Here is a 25,199-nt window from a genome sequence, read left to right on the forward strand (position 1 = left end):
GGACGAGGTTCCTTGCCCGGTACCTCAACTAAAATCAAAGGGGAGGTATAATCACTCTCACCTGCCTCAATAACACCGAGCTGTAGCATTTTCTTTACCTCAGCCTCCATAATATCGCTCTGGCGGGGTGACACCCGATACGCCTTGGATCGTACTGGCTCTGGGGAGGTAAGTTCTATATCATGAGTAAGTACAGAAGTCCTACCAGGCCTCTCAGAGAACAGACCTTGAAACTCTTGTAAGAGCTGGTGTAGTTCGGTTTTCTGCTCAGGCGACAGCGGTGCTTTACTGATAAGGTCACTAATGACTTGACCGGTGTCTTCCCTGTTCGTCACTGAGCCTATTCCCGGAAGCTCGACCGGAAGCTCTTCAGGAACGTTTACCATCATGCACACCACTGCTTCCCTTTGTCTATAAGGTTTGAGCAGATTACAGTGGTAAACTTGCTGTGCTTTCCGCTTTCCTGGCAGACTTACCACGTAGTTAACGTCCGACAGTTTCTGAACAATTCGTGCTGGGCCCTCCCACTGCACGTCTAGTTTGTTGTTTAGCGATGTGCGCAATATCATGACCTCATCGCCCACCTCAAAACGACGGGCCCGGGCGGTCCGATCATAATAAACCTTGGCCCTCTGCTGGGCCTTTGTCATTGCTTCACCTGACAACTCCTGTGCCCTTCTTAAGCGTTCGAGGAGCTTAAGCACGTACTCCACCACGACTGGGTCGTCGCCCCTGCCTTCCCACGATTCTCGAAGCATGCGAAGCGGAGACCGAAGCGAGCGACCGTACACCAGTTCAGCTGGCGAAAACCCCGTAGCTGCATGCGGCGCGGTCCTTAATGCAAACATCACCCCAGGCAGACACAGCTCCCAGTCAGTTCGATGTTCAAAACACAATGCTCTCAACACGCGCTTCATGACGGAGTGGAGCTTCTCAACGGAATTCGACTGTGGGTGGTACACTGAGCTGTGTAGCAGCTTTACCCCACACCTTTCGAGAAAAGTTGTCGTCAAAGCGCTAGTAAACACTGTGCCCTGATCTGATTGGATTTCTGCAGGAAAACCAACTCGCGCAAATATGGACAGTAGTGCATTGACTATCTCAACTGAGCTGAGTTCTTTAAGCGGCACTGCTTCAGGTAACTTTGTCGCTGGGCAGATCACAGTCAAAATGTGTCTGTACCCCGTGGCTGTTACCGGCAGAGGTCCCACTGTATCAATAACGAGCCGTCTAAAAGGCTCCGTAATGATAGGTACCGATCTCAACGGCGCCCTTGATTTGTCCCCTGGTTTGCACACCCGCTGACAAGTGTCACATGTCCTCACGAAATGGTCTGCGTCCCGAAAACACCCTGGCCAATAGTACTCTTGCAAGAGACGGTCCTTAGTTTTCTTAACTCCTAGGTGTCCGGACCACGAACCCCCATGCGTCAAGCGCAACAGATCCTGACGATAGCATTGAGGAACGATCAGCTGATCGAACTCCACTCCTCTGCGGTCTAGATACTTCCGGTACAGGACTCCACCTCTTTCCACAAAACGCGCATTTTTCCTGGCGATACCTTCCTTGACATTGCAGCGTATGTTTTCTAGGCTACCATCCTTCTTTTGCTCGGCTATCAAAGCCGACCGGCTGACTTTTAGCAACCTATCAAGTCCGTCTGACGTAGGCGCGATGAGCAAATCAGTAGATAGCTCTTCTAACTTTCCCGTGTCGGGCGTTTCCTCTCCAGTATCTGGCGCCTTCAACGTTACAAACTCAAGTTTATTCAGTTCGGGCGTGCTCTGAATATCAGCTTGCTGCGCCTCTGACCCTTTTTCGTTGTTTGATAACGTCGGCCCCGCAACTACCGCCTTTGCAGCGAGCTCCCGAACCTTCGACCTGGTTAAGGCCTGAACACTAGCTTCACCAAACAAAAGCCCCTTCTCGCGCAGGAGGTGATCGGACCTGTTTGAAAATAGGTACGGGTACTAAGGTGGCAGCATAGATGACACTGCGGCCTCCGTCTCAAGCGCTCCGAAAGGTCCTTCAATAAGCACTTTTGCTACCGGCAGACACACGCTATGAGCTTCCACGGCTTGCTTGATCCATGCGCACTCGCCCGTGAACATATGGGGTTCTACATAAGACGGGTGAACTACATCCATTGTAGCTGCGGAATCGCGAAGCACTCGGCACTCTTTCCCGTTCACGAGGAGGTCTCGCATGTAAGGCTCGAGAAGCTTCATGTTCTCGTCAGTGCTGCCTAATGAAAAAAACACAACTTTTGTTTTTGTTTCCGGACACTGCGCCGAAAAGTGACCCGGCTTCTGGCACGTATAACACACGCGCGCTCGCCTCATCTCGAACCGCTTTCTGCGTTTGGCGGCCGCCGTCTCCTTACGTTCTGTCGGACTGCTTTCACTCGCATCCGCACTACGTGTGTCCCCCTTTGCTCTCATGGGTGTGAACTTCGGCCTCTCAAACTTCGAGCCAAATTCACCATTTGACCGTCCTTAGCTCCGCGAGCCCGACGCGTCACAAACTCCTCGGCTAGCTCAGCGGCTTTAGCCACCGTACAAACGTCTGGCCTATCCAAGACCCAGTACCGCACGTTCTCAGGTAACCGATTATAAAACTGTTCCAGCCCGAAGCACTGCAGAACTTTATCGTGGTCACCAAACCCTTTCTCTTCTTTGAGCCACTCCTGCATGTTTGACATAAGCCTGTACGCAAACTCTGTGTATGACTCACTTCTGCCTTTCTCATTTTCCCGAAACTTCCGACGGAACGCCTCCGCTGACAGCCGGTACTTTTTTAGAAGACTCGATTTCACTTTGTCGAAATCCTCTGCCTCCTCTCTATCCAAGCGAGCGACTACGTCGGCCGCCTCGCCGGGTAACAAAGTGAGCAAGCGCTGTGGCCACGTTTCCCGAGAGAACCCCTGCTTCTCTCACGTTCGCTCAAAGTTAACCAGGAACAAACCAATGTCCTCTCCAAGCTTAAACGGCCGCATCAGGTCAGTCATTTTGAACAATACGCGTTCTCCTGCACCGTGTGCCTGACTTCCATTACGAGCGCGTTCCATCTCTACCTCAAGACGCTTCATTTCCAAAGCGTGTTGACGGTCACGCTCTTGTTGCTCTCGCTCTTTCTGTTCTTTACGTTCACGCTCTTCTTTTTCTTTCTGTTCTTTAAGTTCGCGCTCTTCTTTTTCTTTTTGCTCTTTAAGTTCGCGCTCCTGTCTTTTTGCAGTCTCCCTCTCCTCAATGGTCTCAAGGCATTCCGACAGCTCGTCATCCTCAGCTTCTAACTCAAGAATAGCCTTTAGCAGTTCAGGTTTTCTGAGTTTGTCTGAGACATCCAGACCCAACTCTCTTGCAAGCTCCAGCAATTTCGGTTTGCGCAACGACTTCAAATCCATGGCTGCTCTGAATGCTGCTTTCTCTACTGCCTATTATTGTCTTGCCGCAAACTAACCCGGCAGCAACGACAACCACAATTACCAGCTCTGTTTCTGACACTAACAAAAGCCTGGCAAAGCTCAGAAGAAGAAAGTCCCGCACTCACCAAACCTCGCAGCCAAGAGTCCAGCGCAGTCGTTCCGCTGCAGGCAACCAGTCATCACACAGGGCTCGTTGCACTGCTCCCGGATCGTCGTTGAGCTGCTCAGCATACAGTCAACTGCATCTCTTCGCTGCTGGCCTCCGTTGTCGCGATCCCACCGCTGCCACCAGTTGTTTGTATCCCACCGATGGCAACGGTTGTTTGGATCGCACCGCTGGCGCGAGTTGTTGTGGTCGCACCGCTGGTGCGATCGGTTGGGAACTCGGCGCTGACGCCCGTTGTTGCACCTGGGTCGCAAGCCCCAAGGGTAGCGTTGGCCTGGCGGCCTGGGGTACAACTGGAAGCATCCGAAGGTCCCGGCAAAGCATGAGTCGACTGGTAACAACAAAACAACTTGTTTATTTTAACATCGCAAAGAGTTGGCGGTCAGGTTGACCGAAGTAGAGAGACGGGAGAGCACTTTACTCAACAGAAGAAATCGGAGCCCTCCTTTTGGCGTCCGGGGGCAGCTGTTTTTATACTCTCGCAGTTGAGGGCAAGAAGGAACCCCTCAATAGACGAGCACGTGATTGTACAATGGGCTAAGGTGACGCACACTGTCGTAGCGCCGCCGGTCGGGCACAAAGACTGGGAGGAGAAGGTAACTTCGGCTCTCGTAGCGCCTCTGGTCGGGCACAATGACTGGAAGGAGAAGGTAACCTCGGCTCTCGTAGCGCCTCTGGTCGGGCACAATGACTGGGAGGAGAAGGTAACTTCTGCTTAGGCGAAACATAACACCGTATGTAAACACGCGAGTAGCGTCGCAAAACGGTGTGTCCAGCGTTCGTTATTATCGTCACGGACTTTGTCACTTCTCATTTTTAAGCTTTTCTACTGATTTGTATTTTAGCGACGTGGCGACTTCGGTACTGACTCATGTTTTCAAAAGGTTCGTACTACGAGGGGGCTAAAAGGCGATCAAGGGAGGCAGGACACATGCGCTGATAGAGCTGTGCACGGGCTCGGGCCGGCCCGCGGGCCGGGCTCGGGCCATTTGGAGATTCTCTCACTCGGGCTTGGGCCGGGCCCGGGCCAGGCTTTCTATGTCTCGGACGGACCGGTCGGGCTCGCCTATCTCGACTGCGTACCTTATGCGAAAGTATGCTTGTCGTCTCGCATGTAGGTCCAGCAGGAAGTGGAATGTATTTATTCATCAAAAATGGAATCTATAGGGACGGGAGAAAAGTACAAACGCTGACAAAAGGCAAACGAAAGCTAGCGGAGGCGCGCAATGCGTTTTCGGTTCTACCAAGTACCGACGCTGTGGAAAAGCAGCCGCTTGCAGGCGCCTCCCATTAAAAAGGCTGAAAAAGGAAGCGTTTGGGAAGCGAAGATAAGTCTGTGTAAGGCGCACGCGGAGTCGCCTTTGCCACACATACAGATTAGCCAAGTGGCGGCGTATAGGGGGCTTTTCCAATGGGCAGTGGTATTGCTTGAAGACGGGTCGTTGACCGAAGTCGACAAGAAGCACACGTCGTCACTGTCCATGCTAGAAAGGTCACTGTTTTCTTTCAGCAGCACCTTAGAAACGGGTGAACTTTTTCAACTCGCCGCTGTCGGCACCCGAAAAAGGGGACGATCGGGTGTTTTGTGGCATTCTCAGGACGAGGCTTCACAAAGCTCCGAAGACGCGCATTCGGAAGCGCTTGCCGTAACCCTTCATCAATGGACAACTTGTTGTTTTTGCGCAATAACTTAGAATAACAATTGTGTGCGCGCGCTGCATCTGTATATATTCACGATTTCGTCTTATGCAAGAGTTCAACATTATAAAGCCATTTAAATAAACTGATTTTCTTGATATTATTTCTTTTTGTGTTGGCGTTGCTTTATAGCAGGTCGGGCCGGGCCGGGCCACCTGTGGTATTGTAGAGCCCGGGCCAGGCCCGGGCTCAGAATTGCGGCCCGTGCAGAGCTCTATGTGCCGACTCCACTGTAGCGTTTACTAAAACGCAGGTGCTACAAAAAGATTGATTTGATTTAATTTGATTTGGATATATTGATTTTGAAAAGGAACAGTGTTTAGTGTCGCTTGTTTTCATTTCCTTCTTCAAAATTTTGAAGAAATACTCTTGTCTGGGTCTATAAATACCTGTGTGTGTGTGTGTGTGTGTGTGTGTGTGTGTGTGTGTGTGTGTGTGTGTGTGTGTGTGTGTGTGTGTGTGTGTGTGTGTGTGTGTGTGTGTGTGTGTGTGTGTGTGTGTGTGTGTGTGTGTGTGTGTGTGTGTGTGTGTGTGTGTGTGTGTGTGTGTGTGTGTGTGTGTGTGTGTGTGTGTGTGTGTGAGAGAGAGAGAGAGAGATGTCACGCAGCGCATCTCTACACATCACACAGCACATCGTTTTGTCTGCCGCTCGAGTTTATAAGCACCCGCTACGTGACCAGACACAAAGTCGTGCCACGGCGCGGTTGTCTCCACCACTGGCCTGTTGTAGCGGTATAGATAAGCCTATCTCCCGCATGCTTCGATGTATATCTATATAGTACATGTGACAGCTAATCAGCTATGGAAACTCAGTCTTCCCTATCTATTGAGGTGACGACAGACATCACCACGCCGTGAAAGGGAATAAATGCAATGTGTATATCCTTAGCGCCTTAGCGGATGTATTCAATCGCGCTTCGCAAAGAATCCTCCTTCCCCCAGTAATATATAAAGTTTTTTAACTTTTTACTTTTGACTGTGTGCTTTTGCGACACATCATAGACGACTTTATACTGAAAAATATTTATGTAGTGAGATTTGCCTGCGTACTATGGCGTCACATCATTGACCTCGTTATGTTTAAAGGTAAACATGAAGTCAGGTGAGCCTTTAAAACATAGCTGGTGGTGGCGCGCCTATCGACCACAGTGCAGGATTCCTGGGCAGACGCGCAGATTTTTTTTTCGCCTATAGAGGGCAGAATTGTTCCCCTTCACTGAACATCCGTGACACGTGTTCGTAGCACGTGCCTCCAGGGCTGCTCTTTTCCGCCTATTACCCGTACAGGAATATGCTTTCAGTCCACTTGCGTTGTTTTTCTTCTTGGGCGCTCGGGAAACTAGCTAGACACAGAGAGGATGGGTTTAAATGGTGCGGTCGAAGCGGAAATGCCGCTCATACAAAACGGCCCACGTGAGTTTCTCAAAGCGATCAAGGCAGAACGCTGGGCTAGTTGTTGTGTCATTAGCGCTCGTCCTGTCGTCTTCTCTGTCTGTGTCCCTGTTATATGCGCTAGTCTTTTGAGTAGTGAGTTTCTCGTCCTTTAAATCTCTCTCTCTCTCTCTCTCTCTCTCTCTCTCTCTCTCTATCTGTTCTTTTTTTCTTTTTCTTTTTTCACCTGCCGTAAGCGGTGCGGCGTTTACTCATCTCACTGCACTGCGTAGACATTTGGAGCGTTTCCCACGTTCATGCGTGAAATATAGAAGGAACCCAGCGGGAAAGTTGAGAGCAGAAGAATGATGCACTTAGCACACGCGGTCGAGGAATGTGTATGCTTGCGCGCGATTTCGGTGCCTGCGTATTTTGTGGTTTTCCGTTCTTGCGAAAACGTTTGCATCCGGGTGTTAGATTGCTGTCATCGTGAGCGAAATGATCGTGCTCTTTTTCTTGTCCCAGTGTGTCTATAGTGTTTGCCGTTTAGTGGTGCGCTGTTTACAAGAAGAAAAAAAGAAAACTAATCTAGATGGGTGGTTTACTCAGATATGAAAGTGGACGCATGAAGGAAAAGCAAATATTGTGCAAGATGGATAGTCGGGCTAGTTTGGCGTTTAATCATTGGAAAGCTAGGAGCCCTTGTGCGTGTCTTCTTTATTCGCGTTTCGTCATCCCAGCCCTGTAGTTTTCCAATCATTAAATATTGTAGAGGACCATTTGATCGAACGCGTTTTGTACCAGCCATAATAGCGATAGCTATACAGACGATAGGTAGCGACTATGACGGCAACGACCGCAGCAATAAAGCCAACGTGAAATATGGCAACAGCACAACCAGAATGACGGTGTACGATGAAGGTTGCACGTGCATTGGTGCATTATTCATACTTCTTTTTATTCCTATTCTGTTTTGTTTTAACGGTTCTTCCATTATAACTCGATTAAGCAGACGTTCCCTCATATCTGTTGCCGCTCATCTCCCCCCACCCCCTTTTTTTGCTTTACTGTATGTTTTTGCTCTGTTCGCTCTGTTTTGACCTTGCGTGTCGTTTCGGCACCGTTACTTTTCTTTCTTCGCCCACCAGCGCTGGTTGCTATGGGGACGGAAAATCAGCCTAACGGGTTATCTCCATGCGTTCCCACACGCGCACAAAAGAAAGCGACCCCTGCCGACACCGTATCGTGCGGAAAACGTTATCGTGTCTGCGTCTGTGAACCGGGTTATATATATTTGTGAGTCGGCTAACGAACGTCAGCGATAACGCAACCTACGGCGCGTTTGGCCAGGAGAAAATGAACACAATGTGCGGTAGCGCGCAGCATCATGGCAGAAACCCTCGCGCTTTACCGTCTATGTTGCCTTTTCATTACACTGACGTTAGGCGCACAGTGTAGTTTAGATTAGTAATTGAACTCCATTGTGCGGACGAGCAGCTCGCTCACCCAACGCTTGCATCACGTTTCCCAGGTAACCCTGCGTCTTCCTCGCCGCGTTTGAGCGAAAACCGAAAAGAAAATTACCTCTGCTTACCTCATTATCCTCCATCGAACCAGCTGTACAAGAAGCAAAAACAAGAGCGGGCACTTTCGCCGCATACGGGAACAAGTACTTCGTGTCTTCGAGAAGGAATAAAAGGAAGAAATAATTACAAGAGAAAGCTCGAAAAAATGAGAAGCAGAAAGCAGACTTGTGACTAACAAAATAAAAAAAAGCACTCCAGTTGTTCCTGCATACTGAAACGCGATACCTCGTCCGAAGCGGTGGCGTGATGAAAGCACCGCGCCGCAGTGCACCTGAGCGTCGCCCGTCCAGTGTCCGCGTGGCCGGACCGTGCGTGCGGGTCGCGCGGCGGCCAATATATCGTCGCCGCATCAAATTGAACGATCAGGTGTCCCCTATCTGACGTGGGGACACTAATGAGCAAAGAGCAGCGCGGCCGCACGACGTGAAACTGAGCTTAGTTGGCGTTCTCTCGTTTCTTCCCTGCTCGCGGACGCTTTTCTCCTCGTCCGTCCGAAGGTCTGCGCTGTGTCCGCGCGCGCGAGCCTGCTGCGCCGTCGCCTTCGTGCGCCTCTCTGACGGCACGCTCTCGTAATGGTGCATACGTTATCGTTGCGTGCTATGACAGGAAATGATAAAACGTTCGACGTTCGCTATACTTTAGGTTGTGCGTGCTTTGTATTTTCCCATGTTTTCATTTTCTGACCTTTGATGCGAGTGTGAACGTGAAGAAGTGATAGTCCTGTGTATTGCTATCTTTCTCGTGCTTCGCTCTCTTTCTTTTTATTTTTTTTAAGCGAAGCTTTCTATGGCTCACTGATTCGTCCGTGAGCGCCGAAAACGCACTGCACGAAAGCCAACTTACACATCTGCGTACACTCTCAAACAAATGTACACCCTATGGAGCTTATCTTGCCACACGAAAATGATCGTAAGTACGTAAGTAGTAATAATAAGTACCGGGCTCGCAGCGTTACAGAAAGAAAATGCGGACAAGACAGATGACGATTATCGTAGTGTGGCAAGATACAACCCAAAGGGTGCAATTTTGTTTAAGGGTGCAGCGTACATTCGCAGTACCGAGCCAGCGTCGACTGGCCGGCCGGTCAGTGCCTGATAACGGCGCGAAGCGACTGGCATAGAGAAAGGCAGTCAACAAGAGAGCAGACACTCTCATAGAACCTAGCGGCCGAATTGACTGTACCGCACCAAGCGGATGGGGTTAACTCTTTCCGGTTTCGGTATTGGCGCGCACGTTTTGAATGCCAGCTGGTACGCGCTACGCCGGCTGCGTTACTCGGCGCTTCTTTATTTCTTCCGCGCTGTCTTAGTGCGAAATAGTTTATTTAATTAAAATGATTGCGAACGATCTTTACAAGCCTCTACCGAATCTGTGTCATGTGAAATTTCATAGACACAAAACGCCTTCTACATAAGGAAATGTTTATTTCGCTCTATATAAATTAATTACAGTAATTTTGGGGGTCACATAATGCGTCACGAACTTGTCCCAGTAAGATTCAGTTCATGCGAAACTAACTGCGGCACTCAGCCGAGCTGCTTTTCGCTAACTGCGTCACAACGCCGGGCGCGGTCACTGTGCTTGAAAAGTACCCCAAAAGTAACGAAATTAGTTACGATGATGTTGTGGGTCAGAGAAAACGCCAAAACTCTTCCAGGTAACATTCAGTAAACGCAAAACTGCGTCACACGGCCGAGGTGTTTTTCGCTGACTGCGTCGCAAAGCCCGGTGCGGCGAGCGTGCCCAAAAACTACCGAAATATCATAATTATGGCGCTCATAGAAAGCGTCGCAAACATCTCCCAGTACGAGTCGTTAACTCAAGTTAATTACGCTAGGAAGGCCGAGCTGTCTTTTTCTAACTGCGTCACAAGTCTCGGTTCCTTGCCGTAAAAGCCAAAATTGCTTGAAATGCGTCACACACTGTCAACGAGCTGAGCAAGAGTAGCGCATGTGCACAAAGTTCACTGGAAGTGCAAGTTGCGTATAGGCACGATACCACCCCTGTCGCGATTAACTGAGCTTCCCTGCTCATCGGTGACAGCAAGTGCGCTGAAGTGCTCGTGAACTGAAGTGCGCGTGAACATGGGCTCGTCTTAGGATCTGGAAAAAAAAAAAAGATCAAAGCCCCTTTCTTAAAGATGGTTGAACGCCACGCTGTCCGGACGAACTGTATATATCTGCATTGTTTTACGCGCTTCACGCAATGCACTCGCGGCCGTCATCATGCATGGGGAGGCCGCGGGTGCAGCGCACGGCAGAAGAGGAGGCTGCCGTACGCGAACGTAAGAGCGAGCGCGATCGTGCCCGTAAGGCCGATGCCGTGTATCGCGAACGGCATGCGGAAGCCATGTGGGAGACGCTTCTGCAGTCGAGATGCCTACTGGTCCTGTGACCGTCAGCGTGTACATCAGACTGAACACGTCTCGTTGCGACACGGAAACGTTCCTGGCAGAAACGATGAAGACCTCAAAGCCACATAGCACGCCAATCCTCGTGTGCGGTGACCTTAACATCGATGTGGCGAAAGAGCACGGCAAACGGATCGAGAGTATCATGCTAGATCGCTACTCGTTGAAACTGAAGACGCTACAGATACTCACGATGCAACACCGTTCCTGCATTGATATCTCGTTTGCAAGCAGGCTGTGTCACGTTACTATGGCAGAGCCTTTGACCGTCTACACACAAGGCGATCACAAGGCAATACTGTGCAAGTGTAGAGTCATCCGTGAAAGTGTGAGTGTGTGGGTGTAATCAACGGCTACATGATCTAAAATAAAGGCTATGCAACTTAACGAAATGCGTCTTCATTCCACTTCAACGTTCAAAAAATACAACCCTAAACAAGCAACCAAATCACATATGCATAGCATCGGGTCGCTCAGCATTTCTTGGGTTCATTACGTGGTCGTTAGCTTTGGACTTTGATTTAGTTTGCATTGGGGGAAAACTTCGCATTCAACCATCTTTCCTTAAGAAAGGCGCTTTGATTTTATTATCCTTTCGCTTGTAATGGTGTATAACTGGCGATCTTATTGCATGAGGGAATTGGTGTAAATGAGAAATTAATAAGTTCCTGTTGCTCTGGTGAGACGGGCGCATAGGATGACAAGGAAAGAGTCGATATGATTTCCCTATATAGACGTATGGGCACGGTCGCTGTTATCGCAACCATGATGCGAAACGGAAGACTGACACGGGTGTAGCACGCAGTGAAAACAGACGAAGAGTTTCATCTGCCAGGTAGCAATACAAATTACAGATATTGAAGAGGAAGGGCTGGATAAGTGGCCACGCATCGTTGTAGAAGTCGACAAACGCGAGACATAAAGGTGGTCCCACGTAACTCGTTCCAAAACTTGAGCGTGTGCGAGTGCCACGTGGCTGGACTTCAGCAAGGTAATGTTGTTTGTCGTCGCTTAGAGCAAGTCAGAGTATGTTTAAGCATCAAGTGCTCTTAGCTTCCGTTGTCGGCGAACTTCAAGTGACATTGAGCCAAGAGCAAGAGCCGTTATCCGGGCAAGTTGCTAGAACAAAACGCGATCATGAAAATGCTTTCTCTGGCCCCCAACCCGAGCCGTTGCGAACATGCACCGCACCCATTGTAAGATTGTGGCTGGTATCACCTCCAACCAATCTGCTTTGCCGGTTGCCATTTCATGTTTACAGCTATACTCTCGAATACGGAGAGCCAGCATTTCTTTTTGTATTTCGCCTAATTACATAATTAGTTATAATTAAGTTCTCCAATATTATAATCAGAGCAACATTGTCAACTAGAAAATTGTAGGCCATCATGAAAAGTTCCCGATCCATCTTTCCGTTTGTCTGTACGTGCTACATAAAAGTTTTCTTCGAAGCCTTAAAGAATCCCGCAAAAGCACGCAAGAAGTGCCGCACGACTAGTTCACCGCCCTCGTCATGGAGCGGGTTATGTGCCGTGCCAATGGAAGCTCGTGCGGGCACAAGAGTGAATGTCTTATTTGCCATGTTTTATTTTTTGCTGCCCAACCACCCTTGCTTTCCCGTTTGAGGGGGCTGAGCGACAGGAACGTCGGGAGGCTGGTTTGCGCAGCTCACGGCCGCGAGTCCGATTCCGGATTGTATGCTGGGCCATCAGGGTCGCCGAATCACAGGGACTTTCGGCCACCTAGGGCGTCCTGAGGGCCCACCGTCTTCCTCTTCCCATAACTCCAATCAACCCTCCCCCTCCCCACCTGACCAAGTCCTTCGTGTCAATAAAATTGTCTCCTCCTCCTCCTCCTACTCCTCCGTATTCTTAATATAGTCAACAGGCGCAAAGAAACTCGCTTACCGAGGCGTTATATTTCGTATTCACAGACGAAGGGGGAAATCCCGCGTGGCGCGTTGTTGACTTTAGGGATTTGACTTCAGTGCTGTGTTCTACATTGGTTGGGTGACGTCGACCATATTTTTCTCGGTGACTGCGGATCATATGCATATCCCCTCCCGAATACTGCTCTCTTTCTCTATTTTATCAAATTTTTTTCCCTCGCAACCGACGTTCATACCAAAACGCAGCCCCTGTCGCCAGGACCTTGCTCCTTCTGACTTTGTTGACTCGGAGGTGCACCGTTGGCATCGAAACTAGAGAAACAAACAGGAAAGGAATGCGAGTGCTCCGGCAAGCTTATTGTTTGCTTATCTTGGCTACCTTGCCTTGGCTTCCTCGCCATACGATGCTGCAGTGCTTATTGCCCCCCTGCGCTTTTACGGACACGAAGCACGTGGGAAGCAGACGGAAGGGAGCAGAGACGCGACCGCACATAACCCGATTTGCGATGCTTGGAATGACGTGTGCGAGGAGGCACCAACAGGGAAATACAGAACGCACACGCCCTGTGTCGTCGTCGGCATCGTGCCTTAGATCGCCCAACCAGGCACCTCTGGGCTGCTAAAAGCGTGCGCTGTTTGAGATGCGTTGACTGATATGCGAATACTGCATAGTTAGACACAATAGACAAAAGCAAAGTAATGCTGTTTGCCGTCGCCTGGAGATACACAGCTTACTTTTCGCATTCTGCCTAATTAGATAGTTTCAATTTGTTAATGAGCTTCTCAATTTTTATAATTAGATGAAAAGTGTCAATGGGAATGTTGTAGAGCAACACGAAAAACGCCCGATGCAGCTTTCTGTTGCTCAAGGCGTGCTACGTAAAAGTGTTCGTCCGAGCGTGAAAGAAGCCCGCGAATACACGCAAAGTACCTCAAGCGGCCAGTCGCGCGGCAATTTTGCGTGTATTCGCGGCCTTCTTTCATGCTCAGAAAAATACTTTTATGTAGCATGTATTGAGCAACAGAAAACTGTGGCGGGAGTTTTTCATGTTGCTCTATAATTTCCTCATTGACACTTTTTATCTTGTTATAATAATAGATAAGTATATATTAGTTAACTAAGACTATTATCTAATTAGGTGGAATGCAAAAATTAATCTGAGTATCTACAAGCGACGGCAAACAACATTGGTTCGGTCTCACTACGTGGCATTTGCATATGTTTAAAGCTCGGTTCACATTTCGTGGAACACCCTGTAGAGTAAAATCTCATTCATAGCAATTTCTCGGGTCCTAGAAAAATATTCGTGTCACCCGATCCATAAATAATTAGGGGTGTGCGAACAGTGACTTTTGAGACCGAATCGAATACGAATCGAAATCGAATACGAATCGAATAGCGCCTGAAGGGAATCGCGAACTGAATACCGAATAGTTTTCGAATAATGAAAAGCTGTTATCACAACTAACATAAAACCGTGTTCAGGTCTTAGTATTCTTAACATTAGCAAGTTTCTTTCATTGCGTAGTACGTTATGAAGCGTTGCTTATCAAAATCACAAATAAAGCTTTAGGAGCAAACAAGTAATTTCTTACCACGCACGCGATGCTTCAAGGAGTGCGAACGGTCTCTGTATGTGCGGCCTCTAAGCCGTGGCTATGTGCCTAACGACGTAGCGGGTTCCAATCGGCAATTTCTCATGTCTTAGGTCTATACTGCGCCCGCAGGTGCAAAAATTCGTTGTACTTTATGCTCTAGCTTTGTGCCTAATAGGGCGCAGTTGACGTATTTAAATATTTGAAAAGTATTTCGAATATATTCGCACTTACAATAGTGACTATTCGATTCGAATACCGTATGTAAGAGGACACTATTCGATTCGTTATTCGAAAGTTTCAAATGCTCGCCCACCCCTATAAATAATTTAGTTCAAAGCGTGAAGGTAAAATGTTTTTTTTGTTTATTTATGGTGATTATTTTCGGTTGAGGCAGTCCTTGATAGCCTGCTGTTAGCAGTTTTCATCCGGGCGGCTGAACTGTACCAGAGGCTCATTGTGTGTGCACGCGTGTGTGTTTTCTTTCTTTCTGCTCTTAAATTGTGTGTGCTCGTACGCGCGTTACTTGTGCGTGTTGCATGCGTGTGTATGCTGTGGGTATGTGCTGTCGTTTTATGCGTCACCCTGGTCATCTGAGTAGCGTGCTACAGTGATATAGACAGGCAAACATCTAGAGCATCCATTAAACACTGTCCATCTCTCTCTCTCTCTCTCTCTCTCTCTCTCTCTCTCTCTCTCTCTCTATATATATATATATATATATATATATATATATATATATATATATATATATATATATATATATATGTGTGTGTGTGTGTGTGTGTGTGTGTGTGTGTGTGTGTGTGTGTGTGTGTGTGTGTGTGTGTGTGTGTGTGTGTGTCCGCTTGATGGCTTTCTAGACCTTTATCATCTCAACGTCGTCGAGGAGACACTCTCGGAATGCGTAAAACCTTGCGCTCGTTCCTTCACCCGCGTTGACTGGACGCCGTAGCGAGCGCTCTTCAAGTGCGCAGGTGTACGCGCCAGGATCATGGAAGACCAAGAGAACACGCATACGCCGGCTTCGCAACTGTGCGCTGCGGCCGTATTCCTTTTTCTATTGAATGTGTTGCGGTGGCTCAGAAATTTGTACCATCCATCAAATATCGGTACGTCGTTCGAATTATCTTCAATCAGAACGCATTCCACATAAATTTAAAAAAAATAGTCAATAAACTAAATAACTTAAAAAGAAACATTGCTCCCGGCTCTCTTCCTTATTTTGAAATTCTTATCAATCGTTATCACATCATCTAGATGCAACTGTAATGCGAAGCAGCTTTCGGCATGCTAATGCGGCGGCGCCTTCCTGGTCGCGCGCTGAGGCATTTTAGCGGAGGATGCTCACAGACGTGCAACGACAGAGGTTTTCATTGCGTGGGTAACCTACTCGGGAGAAATGGGGACAGAATGATAGGACGGAATAAAAAAGGGACGGAGGTTAACCATAAATACTCCCGGCGGGCTGCGCTGTGCTGCAGAGTGCAGAGAAGTGAGACAGGAATTGGAGTTGCTTGAGTATAATAAAGCCTACATATGGAGGCGGTTGTTAGGACACCGAGTTTCTGCGTACGCGATGTGCGGAAAGCACGTGTGCTGCGATCGTGAACCGGCACGTCCCTGCTTGTCTAAAAAAAAAAGCCGAGCGTGTGCTTGCAGCCTCCGAGGTCTTCTGACAGCTTCCTTCTGCATGCGACCGCTTGACACTTAATTACACGCCGCCTGACTACTTAGGGTGTTTTTGCAGCCTTACACGCGCGAAATGCTTCCAAGTGCCGCATTCTTGCTGTTCTGCTTAGTGGGTGCGCGTTGTATACTACACTTTACCACGCAGCAGTGAAACGGCGCCCTTCCGCTGTGTCACTGCAAGCTCTAGTCGGGGCAGTGCTGCACGCATTTATCGGCACACAGGTGCGCAGTAGTTCGCTCTCCGAGAGGTCCCCGTGGTACTGTCGACGTTTTGGAACACGATAGATGGCGCGCTGATAATCCGGTTAGAGGCTCCTAGTGCCCTCCTGTGCCCTAGATGCGGCCCAAAAGGACGTTAACTATGGCCTTCCGCTGATGACGGCCATTAGTGGTCCCGTGTCGAGTTGCCGTGGACAGGGCCACGACATTGGCTGTAAGTGCTTCGCGCTAACCCGCCCTGACGTGTGCGTCAGAGCTCGCAAATGCGTAACAAGAAAAAGAAGAAAATGTACGCGAGCGCTGATAAGGCCCGAGGCGCGGCATGACGCTGTGGAGTGCCTCGCTTGGCTCTGAGGAAGGGCATATTCTTTGCGCAGCTGGGCAGGAAAACATTTAGGGACGTCAAAAAAGAAACTCGTAGGTTCTTTCATCGACTCTGCGGTAAGGCTTAGAAGTCGTTTGTGTCACCCAGAGAAATCGATAGTGGAGGCGTCGGTGATGTTTTGGTGCTCGGGATTTTCGTGGGTAAGAAAGAAAAATGGACTAATTGGAATGGGTGTATACCTGAAATGGCGGGAAAATGTTGGCACCACGATGAAGACACAGGACGAGTTCTGATTTCAAGTATTACTCACTACCATCCGGGAATGTTCCGTGAACATGAATATTTACGATTATCTAATACTTTTGCAGCCGGCTCGTTAAATATAATAGCAAAGATAATCACAGGTGTTGGACTAGAGTGTATCTACAAAGATGTTGGGGGGGGGGGGCGAACTCTCTAAGTTTGAAATCGTCGTTGTGCCCTGCTGAACGCCATCTTCAGCAGTTAGCCGGTTACCTGAATCGTCCCCCGTCAATGTGTTTGAACCGTCAAACAGACGATAAAATTACTATTGCATACTTGGCAATATTTACTGACAAACATGTGCGACGGGAAGCTCCAGTTAACGTTGCTGCCACCCCGCGAATGGTGATTGCCTGGGAAGAAACTAGTCGCATACTCGCCGGGGTAAATTGACCAATATTCGGGAGGCATGAGTGAGCGATCCCGCAAACTGAAAGTTCGGCATGTTATGAAGAACAGCAACGAAAGAGCGGAGTATGATTTAGCTAAAGAAAGGAAACGAAAGACCTTAATTTCCTGCGACCTATGGTCACAATGTTTGCCTCTTCCTTTTCGTTGTCGTGCAGACGCTTAAGTTGGTCCAGTAGCCTAAATTTTCTCTTTTTACTGAATCCATATTAGCTTAGCAGCGAAGAAATCCACATTCACACGAGCACAAAAAACGTGGACGGAGCGCTGTCTGTACGTTTGCTGTCCTCGTGTGAATGTGAACTTCTGCGCTGCTTAGATAATATGGATGCGCAATTCCAACTCGTCTAGCTCGGCAATTTTTACTGAGATAATCCTTTCTCGGCTTCGCTTTGAGTACGCTGTGCGTTTTCTTCCTGTCCTCGTCACCAGCTTTCATCACTCTTTTCGGTCCCTTTCCTTTTTCCCTTGTTCGGCGTGGCAGCAGCACGCTAGCTCAGGTCGACCTGTAATAATTTCTCTCTCTCTACTGTTCATGTTCATGATGCTGCTTAAAAGAGTAACTTAAACGGTATGTTCTTTTTCTTCCCTCTTTTAGGTATTCCGCCTGCCGGCTCCCAGCACGAGAAAGGCAAGCACGTCTTGTTTTTTACCGCGCGACTTAATTGTGGGTGCACACTACGCAATGTCGAGACTCCGATTGCAGAGCTGCGCAAGTGTGGCGCCGTGATTTATAGCTAACCTCCTGAGGCGCACTAACTCTTGAAGCAGTAAAGTGTGAGTGAAAGTGCTCGGATATTAAGCGAGAATTTTGAATGTGTACCCCACAGATTTCAAAGCAGTACACTGACTCGATCGCTCTAGCTCCTACTTACAGCTTTCACCGCTTGTAATGATTTTAATTAAATTTTGGAGTTTAACTTGCCAAGACCATGACCTGATAACGAGGCACGCGGTTGTGGGGGGGACTCCGGATTAATTTCGACCAGCTGGGGTTCATTAACGTGTGCCCAATGCACGGTGCGCGGGCGTTTTTTGCATTTTGCTTCCATGGAAATTTCACCGCCGTGGCCGGCACTTTATCCCGCGCAGTCGAGCATAGTAGCGCGACGCCCGCGCCACTACGCCACCAGTACCTTGTAGTGAACAACCCCTTTCACTCACGCACTGTAGACATTTGTGCGCGCGAATCTTTATTACCACGTACGTTAAGCTGCAGTTCAATTGAACCGTTTGATTACGTAATGGGGCTCTATTTCACTTGTCTTCTGAGTATTGCTACCAGGCACGTACCCAAAATTTTTTTCGGGGCGGGGGGGGGGGGGCGCAACCCAATGTAACTTTTCTATGGAAAGGTACAAATGTTAATAACGCCCGCCATTCGCCGTAAAGGCGCGTAAACCCGCAAAAGAAAAATGAAATAAGGTGTATCTCACAGGTACGCCTGTGAGATACACCTCTCCTTTACTAGGCAAGCAAGAAACCACATCAAATGAACTCGCGTAGGAAAGAAGCGCAGGAAGAACATTGCCAAGAACAATTTAAAAAAGCGAAAGTGTGAAATAAAGATTTCTATGGTAGCATACAACTTAAAAAAAAAGAACAGCAGTTGACAAACAAGGCACACGCCCCACGCGGGGTTGTGTTACTCTGCCAGCCAATCACAGAAAGAAACAAAGTCGTCGTCATGCGGCCTTTTCAAAATGGCGTCGTACTTGATACTTCCGGAGCGTCTGCTGTTCTTGAAGAGTCTTTTCATCGACGGTAGCAATGAGGTGTGCAACAGACATGGACAAAGTGTATGGAGTCTTAGCATTTCACTCTCGAAAAGTCTACCTGTCATGGTTGCTTAGTGGCTGTGATGTTGGGCTGCGAAGCACGAGGTCGCGGGATCGAATCCCGGCCACGGTGGCCACATTTTCGATTGGGGCAAAATGCGAAAACGCGCATGTACTTAGATTTAGGTGCACGTTAAAAAACCCCAGATAGTACGAATTGCCGGAGTCTCCCACTACGACATGCCTCATGGTTTCGGCCCCCATAAAACTCCATCATTGATTAAATCCTCAAAAGCGTGCGGTACATTTCACTGCTGAGCCCGTTTTACTCATGAAATTTCACTGCCAACTGAAGTGCAACTTGACAATATACTGATTAATTGCAGCGAAGCAAGGATTTTATTTCAGTTCAATAAAGAATTAGGCATTCGTCATTCCACTGTAATAGGCGGGGGAAAATGTATAAATTTACGCGCTAATAAATTTATTTTTGTGGTTACCGCCTGATTTGGGTAACAGGCAAAATTTGAAGTACGAATTATTTGCAGCCTCGCGCAGGAACAGTGGCTGGCGGTTGTGAGGGCGTGTGCAGGGCTTCACTGCAGACTTCAGTTGTATCCGATTAAAACAGCGTTTTTTTTTTTAATTAGCTCTGGAAGAATTATAGAGGAATATACATTTGTGGAACAATCACAGTTCTTTTGGATCCCTCGTTTACATATCTACCAAGTGCCACAACCGACTCCTATTGTTATTTGGGAAGTTACGTAACGATGCGTGGCCGCCAGTCCTGTACAACCGTGTAAAGGGCAGAACGCTGCGGTTGTAGACGTACTGAGCCCACCGCGGAAGGTTATAAAAACATCTATACATAAGCATAGCAGAGAAGTGGCTACGTAAGGCGGCTCGACTGATAACTGCAGAGGCGTAATTCAAAACAAACGGAATTGTTCTCCACTTACGGCGGCGTTCTCTCTACTTCCTTTTTAAATAAAAAGATGTTGATCCATAAAGATTTTAATAAACAGCGGTTAAATTTGTTAATATTCGCTTTTTCTTCCTGTTTGGCTGTTGCCTTGGCTCTCTCCCTTAGTAGGTCGCTTAACTTCTCAACTCCTTGCGATTCTTGTTTCCAGTTGTCAAGTTTGCACGAAAAGTGCTGTACAATTCGGGAAAAACCAGACGAGTTAACGGGTGACAGTCATGTTGCTTATGGGTTTAAGAGGAAGCCTTAGCTCGGGTGCTCCTATCTAAACATATGTAAAAGGAGAATTCGTTTATCTCGGCAACCACTGCACCAAATTTAACGAGGTTTGTTGCATATAAAAGAGAAACTTAAAATCTAGTGACTGTTCATTTCCAATGCTTGATTTAGATTGGGAATGTTTTACTGAAAAATTGGCAAAATATTTTAAAATTTCAGAAAACCAAACTGTCACGTTTACAACTCTCTAATTCAGCAAGGAAAAATAATATGACAATTCTGTTAATTGCACCTGATGTTACATCTAAAGGTGACAACATCGATATGTTACACATCAATCTAAAAAAACAGTAATATAAAAATACAGCTCTTGCAGAACCCTTGTACACAATGTAACAAATTAACATAATATATAAATTGACGTATCGAGTTTGTTCTCTTTGAATAATCTAATGGATGCCGTTTACAGAACCGCGGTATCGCTTTTTGATACAGAAGTATTAATTTATAAACTTCGTGCGTCTATTATTTTCGAATTTCTGAAAATCTTTTTCCCAAAATTCACCGCATAAATCGAAATTACGCGTCCAACAGTCACTAGAATTTACCTTCTCTCTCAAATACAACAAATTTCATTAAAATCGGTCCAGGGGTTATCTCAGAAACGCGTTTTTGCGTTTTACATGTTTGAATAGGCCGCATCGGAGTTGGGCCCGAGCTAAAGCTTCCTCTTAAGGGTTATTGCAGGGTTTGTTGATGGACGCTGTTTCGCATTGTTTTATTTTTCACCTTATCTAGCCCATATCGCGAGCATATGGTTCTCTTTCCTGGTCCCTGGATCTGTCTAAACAAAGAAGGTTGAACTAACGAAGCAACAGCAATGCGCGTGACCGTTGAATAGGTGGTGACTGCTGAACGCATCTCGAGTTAATCGCGCTGGGGCAGAATCTGTGAGAAAACTGGCCTTCACACCACAGGAGATGCCGATAACTACCGCCATCCAAAAGGAGTGAAAAAGGCAGCAAAATGTTGACCGCGAAATAGCTGTGAAATCTCAATATTCTGGCGACGGCTTGGAATGTGTGTGAGGATTGGTGGCGTGGGCGGGGAAGGGGGGGGGGGGTATGCCGCTTGATTTCGGGGGGATGGGGGGCGCCCCCCCTAGCCCCCCCCTAGCCCCCCCCCCCGGGCCCCTTCTTGGGACCTGATTGCTACAGATAACCCACTTTCCTTGAGGAACGTTTGACTGCACTATTGAGGTGCTGTGTTCCGCCAGATGTGCCGATTAAGTCTTTCTGAAATGCCTGCAATCATGAGTGCGCACGAGATTTATATATTCAAGTCTTTTCCATGAAAACTAGGCCAGAACTTTGCCGCGCTAACTTTAGCTCAATCCAGGTACGACGTCGCATACTCTGAACGCCATGGTTGTGACGTTTCGGCAGCTGGGCGTGCTTGCGTCACGGACGATTTTGCGCACTCTCATTCAACCGTCACGGTGACGTTTCTGAGTACCGCGAATCTCTATTACGATTTCGTGCGCACTGTGAAGCGATCGGTTACGCCCAACACACCTCGAGTTTTCCGTTATGTACCTCCAAAGTGGGTTAAGTGTGCCGATAGTGCTATAAGGAAATGCGTCATCGATGACGGGATCGAACGTCTTTCTTCCAGTGCCGCAGTCAAGTGTTCTATAGCCAATAGGCCACGCACGTTTCTCTCGTACACAACTCGCTTTTTCAGACTTCTTGCGCTTTCGTCACGTGTCAGTTTCTCGCATTGTCCGCTCGTGACAGCTCGCGCTTGAAGACGCTGCGTTACAGTGAACTGCATTCGAGAGCGGCCCACGTCTTTCGTCGGACGGACACCTACGAAGTGTGTGAGGTCTGCCTATAATACTATCGCAGAAAAAAAAAAAAAGAAACGCGACTCATCAAGACTTGACTTATTCCCTATTTACAAGAATTTACCAGAACGTGCACGAAGGATCATACTATCACCTTGACTTCCTTTCAATAGTGCCAGTAGCACCTTACAATATAATTAAGTAGCTAGGGCATATTAATTGACAGTGCATCGTAATTCGTGCTTTAATTGGCTATGTCAATTTCTTTCCCTCCTTTTTCTCACTTCTTTCTCATCACGTACGCTTGTACAGAAGGAGCAGCTTTGAAGATGTGTCAGCGATGGACGGGGTGAATCATTTCCAACGGCCGCGTCTCGCTATTTGAATCTGTGCGCGAGCCTTGCACCGTAAAACGGAAACGGCCGGAGAAGCGTTTGTGACCGCGTACTGAGAACCAGCACTGAGGACAGCGTGAATATTCATGAGGTCTCGCGTTTTACTGCCGGCAGTAAAGCGACGCGCGGATGCCGTTTTTTTTTCTTTTTTGTAAGATGCGTTCAGTAGCAGCGCCGGGTGCTTCGGGAACGCGGGAAACGAAAGAAAAGTAAATAAATCAGTTTTGTTGTGAGCATGAAGTCTCCGAAATTTCTCTTGCGCAAGATAAAGTGAGGCAACCTGGTTTACAGGAAGCACGTCGGGCTCGCTTTCCTCAAACTTACTTAATGTAAGCTCTGCTCTTTAAGCAGCGCTCGCACGAAACACGCCCTCGCTATGCAGTGAGCGAGAAGTATCCAAGGGACTCGAGAGAGTGACGTAGTCGTGACAACCTAACAATTCAATATAAGCTCCACCTACAAAAACGCAGTGCACGTGCCCATCACATCTGAAAGTGATCGGAGGATCCGCTCGAAGCCTAATGACTTCGCTCTGCTAATGGGAGTGCTGTAGGCCGATTGGAAAACAAAATAGTTTCAAACTAAAATGTTACATTTTCGGAGTGTTGGTACCGGGTCACCCACAACATTTCCGAAGACGTTCAGGTGTCATCCTAAAAACCGGTAGCACAAAAATGTACATGCACGAACAAAACAGCCGTTTTCAACGTGTTATTTGTAGAGGGTGCCTCAACTATCACGCACCAAGATTTAAAATATGCAAATGCCACGTTGTTTGCCGTCGCTTGGAAGTATGCAGGTTATTTTTTGCGTTCCGCCTAATTACATAATTAGTCTTCATTAATTATTCAGCTTCTCAAACACTGTAACTAGATGAAAGATTGTCAGTGAGAACATTGTAGAGCAACATGAAAAACTCCCGATACAGCTTTTTGTTGCTCAAGATGTGCTACATAAAATTGTGTTTTCGGAGCGCAAAAGAAGCCCGCGAAATCACGCGACGTTGCTGCGCGACTGGCCGCTCGACTGGCCGCTCGAGGGACATTGCGTGCGTTTGCGGGCTTCTTTCACGCTCGAAAAAACACTACACTGAAATACGCATCGAACAAGAACAGCATCCACGCGTCGCGTTACTAAAAGCAAAAAAAGAAAGAAACATAACACATTTATTTTTGACGTTTTGGCCGGGGATCGACTTTTATCAAGAATGGTTTCAGAATCATTCTCGGAATTCAGAATTCCGAATGGTATGAAGAATGCGTAACGGCTTCTGTTTTATACATTTCGTCTAAAGTCATAGGGCAACATTAGGCAGTAACGAGCTTGCAACGAAAAGATGAGATCATCTCGCTCAATCCTAAATTAAGCTTCGTGAGTTGCGCGAATGAAACAGGAAATCTCGCACATTGTAGATCACCGTATTCGTGTATTGGTTCCGTGCAGCGAAGAACCCATCGAAAATTTCGGACAGCGTAATTCGCCTTGAGCTGCATTGGACGAGAAGAGAGAAAGAAAAAGAAAAATAAACTGAAAAACAAAAAGAAAAGCGTAAGGTTGGCTTGTTTTGCAGACCCGCCGTGGTTGCTCAGTGGCTATGGTGTTGGGCTGCTGAGCACGAGGTCGCGGGATCGGATGTTGGCCACAGCGGCCGCATTTCGATGGGGGCGAAATGCGAAAACACCAATGTACTTAGATTTAGGTGCACGTTAAAGAACCCCAGCTCGTCGAAATTTCCGGAGTCCTCCACTACGGCGTGCTTATAATCAGAAAGTGGTTTCTGCACGTAAAACCCCATAGAGTTGTCCCCTCTTCACGGGAACTCACGGGCCGTCTTGGCTGCGACCGCCTTCTCAACCAACATGATTTGGTCCGAGAGGCGGCAGCTGTCTCTCGGACCAGATTATGTTGGTAGGACAAGTTACTTACCGAGCACATCATGGCCTAGCTTTTGATGCTAGGGTTATCCTTATTGTGAAATTTTCTGTCCTGAGACTGCACCGCAATGGAGACATATAATATAGGGATCTGTTCTTTGAGCAGTTGCAACATCGCTCATCTATTTTTCCACATAGAACAGAGCATACCCGCCTCCAGCACTCACATGTATGGGCTTTCGTCTTTCTATACGCCCAAGAACAATCTCTGTGGCAATCCTATTGTGCACCATCACTTGTTATCAGCAGGACCAAACGCGTGTGAGAGGCGCTCTCCAGGATTCCTGCACCTCGGCGCTGCGCTTTCTCGTTACGTCACAGCTGAAAGCACGGAAGCATTTCTTTTGCTCCGTAATAGGGAGTGGTGCCATGGAAACCAGACACATTAAGAAGAAAAACGGACGCGAATAAGAGCTCTTTTCCTATCTTTAATGCAGGGCATTCGCTCGTGTCTCCTGCCCGCCTCGTCTCCACAGACCCCTTTTTGTCGATACTGCACCACCACCACCACCTAGAGCAATTATATATGTAACCGAGTAACCCTTGGTTTTGTCGGAGAACACAAGTTGATCACAGGCGAGAGGCTTACGCTGCTTCAGTGACCTTGGCGATTGCTGTCGTCCCTCGAGTCGTCGGCTCTACAGGAAGAGCACGCTCGAAAACACGGAGTTCAGTAGAAGAGAAATGAAAAGACAGAAGTAAGATTTTATCTCACATTACCGCATTAAAACTAAGTGGTGGGTAAAGAACTAGCTTCGTTCTTTTCGTGTTCTTGACCCTCTTCAGCTTCTGTCTGTGCCTGAACACTGGCGGAAGTTTTGTAGAAACGAAGGCGTCCTGCATGAGCTGTATAACCGGAAGAGCGACTCCCAGGGCAGTCTTAACCAGCATCACTTATCTAGCCGCGGGACCGCACGTGCGTGAGAGGACCTCTCCGGGCTACCTTCAGCTCGGCA

At 47.9% G+C, this 25,199-nt stretch overlaps 1 protein-coding gene across 2 annotated transcripts in view; it reads left to right on the plus strand.

Moving 5' to 3' along the window:
• Positions 1-25,199, plus strand: part of LOC142585866 (uncharacterized) — a 318,935-nt gene that overhangs the window by 138,904 nt on the left and 154,832 nt on the right. For both annotated transcript variants that reach the window (XM_075696934.1, XM_075696935.1), the window contains exon 2: positions 17,685-17,717. The gene's annotated coding sequence lies outside the window, so the exon portion shown is untranslated. The remainder of the gene's footprint in view (positions 1-17,684; positions 17,718-25,199) is intronic.

The sequence above is a fragment of the Dermacentor variabilis genome, chromosome 6, assembly GCF_050947875.1.
Source record: "Dermacentor variabilis isolate Ectoservices chromosome 6, ASM5094787v1, whole genome shotgun sequence".
Taxonomy (NCBI): Eukaryota; Metazoa; Arthropoda; class Arachnida; order Ixodida; family Ixodidae; genus Dermacentor; species Dermacentor variabilis.